Source organism: Gekko japonicus, unplaced genomic scaffold (genome assembly GCF_001447785.1).
Source record: "Gekko japonicus isolate JY-2015 unplaced genomic scaffold, Gekko_japonicus_V1.1 scaffold2647, whole genome shotgun sequence".
Lineage (NCBI taxonomy): Eukaryota > Metazoa > Chordata > Lepidosauria > Squamata > Gekkonidae > Gekko > Gekko japonicus.
Genome location: NW_015169865.1, coordinates 1 through 4,653, shown reverse-complemented (window position 1 = coordinate 4,653; position 4,653 = coordinate 1). Strand labels below are relative to the sequence as shown.

The following is a 4,653-nucleotide window of genomic DNA, read 5'->3' as shown; positions in this document are numbered from 1 at the left end:
GTGTCAATCTCTTTAATTTTCTCATTTGCCTGCTCCACTTTTTTCTCTGTCTCGTTCAGCTGAAGCTGCTGTGCCGCAAAGTTTTTATTCATCACAGTCAATTGCTGGTTAATACCATCGAGTTGTTCCATCACCGGCTTGAGCATATCCGCCAGGAGTTTGAGGACATCTGCTCCCTCTTCCGGTCTCGGTCTCTGCCTGCCCGGTTTCGCTTTAAACTTTCTCTGCTGGGCCGCCATCTTTCCATTTACAGTTTCTGCCGCTTCCCCACAACTCGGAAAACTCACCAAACGACTTCGCAATTCAGATAAGTCTCTCCAAACACTTTTGGTTTACTTCCTCCCCTCTCCCCCTTCATGTCTTAACCACTCATTCGCAAAAGAGGTGTCCCTCTTTGCAATCTCTGTTTCCAATCGCGCGCACGGGGGGGGTCGCTTTTCAAACTACTCCGTTTTTATTCAGAACTCACGTTCATTGTTGGCCAGTTTATCTGACCACGCTCAGTTTTACGCCATTCCGCTCGATCTCCGGCGCTTGTCCCGGTCAGTCCAGCTTCTGCCCGAAGGCCACTCAGCGACTGGACCGTCAGGGCGGAGAGGAGCCTCAATTCTCCAGCATTACGCCATCGAAGAGGCTACCCCTCAAAAGCCCCCTGGCCTGGAGCCTATCGCAAAGGCTCCGCGGGGGTGTCACTTGAGGTGGCACCCCTCCAGGCCGCTGGTGTGCGATTCGCCCTCCTCCGTTGTGAGGAGAGCGTCCGCCATTGCTGTTCCGTCGACCGGAAGTCTACAGCCTCCTTTTATCAACTATAGCAGACTTTACAGCCCAAACTAAGCTGAGCCTCATCAGAGCTCGGCAGCTAAGCAGGGATAGCCCTGGTTAGTGCTTGGACAGGCGGGGGCCACCCAGGAAGCCCAGGGTTGCTACACAGAGGCAGGCAGTGGCAAGTCACCTCTGAACATCTCTTGCCTTGGAAACCCAGAGGGGGTCAGCTGCAACTTGACTGCATATTATTATTATTATTTCTGTTGCCTGCTTAGAGTTGTACCCCTCTTCCCTATCATGGACTTGGAAGGCGTCCCTCTGCCCAGTTGGACTAGATGACCCTGGAGGTCCCTTCCACCAGTAAGAGGTTGTTCTGAAACCCATCCCAGCATACAGGCTTCTTCTCCTCTGGCCCCCTCCCCAGCTGCCTTCCCTACCACCCTCTCATTTTCTTCCTCCATCTCCCTTCCTGGCATCACCCCTCTCTCAGTACATGGAAAGGGAGCAAAGAAATCCTTGACAGGACCCTTCCATCCAGAGCACCTTTTCAAACTCCTCTTCCCTCTCTCACCGGTCCACCCACCCCGTCCTTCCCTGTCTCTCCTTTTATTATTTGCCCTCACTGTCAACCCCTCTACCGCCCCCCCCCACCCCAAGGCCAAAAGCCCAACACATCTCTGGGGATCATCTCCTCCAAAGTCTTTCTCCACTCCAACCACAGCCAAGCCAGCCATTCCTTGGGGGGGGGGGAACCCCTTCCATCAAATCTCTGGAGACCCCCTTCTCCCTCCCCCCAGCTCTCTCCTCTCTATGTTGTTCCCGGTCTGCACCCTTCCCCCCAACCAGCCTCAGAGTGGCCAACTCATCCCTATGGGCCTCCTGTAATTTTCCACAGAAAAGCTGCACTCCCTTTCGATGCTCCCTCTAAGTCTAAGCTGTGGCGTCTTGTGAGCAAAAATTCTACTTGGTGAGCTGCTGGCCTTAAAGTTGTGAGCGAGCGGTTCCGGCTGCCGCATCAATCAGTTTGCTCTGGAGCCATCCCTTCCTGAGCTAAGGCGAAAATGGGTGAGCCGGAGGCTGAAAGACTGTGAGCTGGCTCACGCTAGCTCAGCTTAGAGGGGGCCCCAGGCCAAGCAAGCCCCTTTCCTCACATGCCTGATCATTGTCATTCCACCACCCACCCCCTTCCTCCAGCCCCAAATCAGGACCCACGGCTTTTGCCTCAAGGTTACGAGCTTCCAGTCCTTTCCTCCCAACCCAATGCAGGTGGGTGGGCAGCAGCGTTCCCTCTAAGCTGTGTCGGTGTGAGCCGGCTCACAGTTGTTTAGCCTCCAGCTCACCCATTTTTGTCCTAGCTCAGGAAGGGATGGCTCCAGAGCCAACTAACTTATGCAGCAGCCAAATCTCTGGCTCACATTAATGCCGGCCGCTCACCAAGTAGATTTTTTGCTCACAAGACTCCACAGCTTAGAGGGAACATTGGTGGGCAAGCACCTCCCAACCCCCCAACAGCCAATATACAAATGCCCACACGCTACAGCTAAACCCAATGAAGTTGCTCGTCCCCCGGGCAATGTTCCCTCTAAGCTGTGGAGTCCCATGAGCCAAAATCCTATTTTGTGAGCGACTGGCATTAAAGTTGTGAGCAGGTGATTTGGCTACTGCATCAATTAGTTGGCTCTGGAGCCCTCCTTCCTGAGCTAAGACAAAAATGCGTGAGCTGGAGGCAAAAAACCTGTGAGCTAGCTCACACTAACTCAGACTCAGCTTAGAGGGAACACTGGCCCCAGGTTTCCGAGCCCGGGCTGCTCAGCCCCCGCCACTCTTTCGCAAAAGGTTTCTGTCCTGGGGGAGGGACGACTGAGCCCCTCTGCCCCCCCCCCGCCCCCGTTTCACTGCCAATATATCTATATCTATAGATAGATATATTTATATATTAATAAACAAGATCATTTCAGATGGATCCCCGCCATAGTCAGTGGCAGCAAAGTAGGAGCCCGGGGGCCACGTTGAAGAGGAGTCCAGCAGCCCCTCGAAGAGGCCACCCGGATGTGGTGCATTCCCACGTGCCCCCGAAACCCGCGTGTCAGAGACCATGGAGGCAGGGCTGGTCCTCCCGGGTGGGTCCCTCCGCGCCCCTCGTTCAGCCTCTCCCCCGCCCCCCTCTTTTTAGACCCTTCACACACACAGCCCTCCTCCCCGCGCGGCCCCGCCGGGGTCTCCCTCCCTGCCTCAGGGCGGCCCCTTCCCCACCACACCCACCTGGCAGCAGCGCCTTCCCGGTTGGGTCCCCGGAGCTTTGGCTTCCTTTTGTTTGTCCCTCACTGCACCACTCCGGGCTGCTCCACCCCGGAACTGACCTCACCCAGCCGGCATGGGCATCCCCGGCAGGGAGGCAGGCTGGGCCCGCCCGGCTCTCGCTTCGCCTCCGCTAGTCGGCGCCATGTTTGGTCAGCGGCGGGAAAGTTTGCCACAGGATGCGGCGCCATGTTTCGGAAGGGCAAACGGCTCGGCTGGGAAGAGGGGGTGGAAGTGGCCGCGGCCATTTTGGGGGAGGGCAAAGGGGAGTCCGGCGGGGCGAGGGTGCCCCGCCCACTCAAGTGTTTCTTTCCATCCAAGGGAGCCTTTGAAGCCGGCAAGCGGCCATCTTTACTAAGGGTAGGTGCGCGCGGGAGGGCCGTGTTGCAAAAGGGCACCATCACGTTAAGGAGAAAGCGAGGCAGCCACATGGCATACCGGAGGGGGGTGCGCCTAAACGGGTATACTCAGAAGTAAGTCCCCCATGGGACTTACTCCCAGGTAAATGTCATTAGGATTGCAGCCCTGTGTGTGAAACAAAACGTGTCTTTTTAACTAATCTTTTTTTACCAAAAAAAGTGACTCTCAAATCGCTACAAAATGAGCCCATTAAAGGACTAACACTTTCCTTACGTTCCCGTACCATACCACACAATACGATCCTCAGTTTTTATTTGCTCAGATTATTTAGATGCTGCACTAACCAAGAGTCTTTAGAAAGTGACAAAGCTGTTTTTTAAAATGGGTATACAAATCCCATTCAGTAAAGAACCCAAATGCTGGCAGTAGTAATAGCAATAGAACAATAAAAAACAGCAGTACTTGTTTTTAAATACCAATTTGGCAGAAAACAAAACAAGCAAAATTCAAACTGGAGTCCTTGAGTTGCCAACAGTGTTCCCTCTAAGCTGAGTTAGTGTGAGCTAGCTCACAGTTTTCTAGCCTCTGGACTCACACCTTTTTGTCTCAGCTCAGGAAGGAGGGCTCCAGAACAAACTAATTTATGCAGTAGCCAAATAATTTGCTCACAACTTTAAAGCCAGTAGCTCACAAAGCAGAAGTTTTGCTCACAAGACTCCACAGCTTAGAGGGAACATTGGTTGCCAACCTCCAGGTGGGGCCTGGAGATCCCCCAGGATTCCACCTGATTTTCAGACAACTGAGATAAATCCCCCTGAAGAAAATGGCTGCTTTGGAGGGTGGACTCTTATGATATCATACCCTGCTGAGCTCCCTCCCCAAGCCCCACCCTCCTCAGGCTCCACCCCCTAATATCCAGAAATTTCCTAATCTGGAACTGGCAACCACATGGTCCTAGCGCACCCCTGAATATCTCACCTCCCTGCATAAGTGTATGTTTGCCATTCACTTCTTGGGGGGGGGGGGGCGTTAAGCACTCTCCCCTCTGTTGCAATCAGGGCAAAAATTGTCCTTCATTTCAGATGATGGACAGCCCAGCCTTCATTGGGAGCAATCATTCAGGGAAGGAATAATGCAGTGCGAACCCCACAGAGTGCACAGAAATGTGCTGCACCGCTTAAGGGTCTTCATAATTTACAAGACCTTTGTATTCATCTGCACAGGCTACAA

At 53.7% G+C, this 4,653-nt stretch overlaps 1 protein-coding gene across 1 annotated transcript in view; it reads right to left on the bottom strand.

The window, feature by feature from the left end:
* The window catches only part of LRRC8A (leucine-rich repeat containing 8 family member A), a 58,003-nt gene extending 54,910 nt beyond the window's left edge, over window positions 1-3,093 (bottom strand). Inside the window, exon 1 of the mRNA XM_015417423.1 lies at window positions 3,028-3,093. The gene's annotated coding sequence lies outside the window, so the exon portion shown is untranslated. The remainder of the gene's footprint in view (window positions 1-3,027) is intronic.
* Between the last annotated feature and the right edge of the window lie 1,560 nt (window positions 3,094-4,653).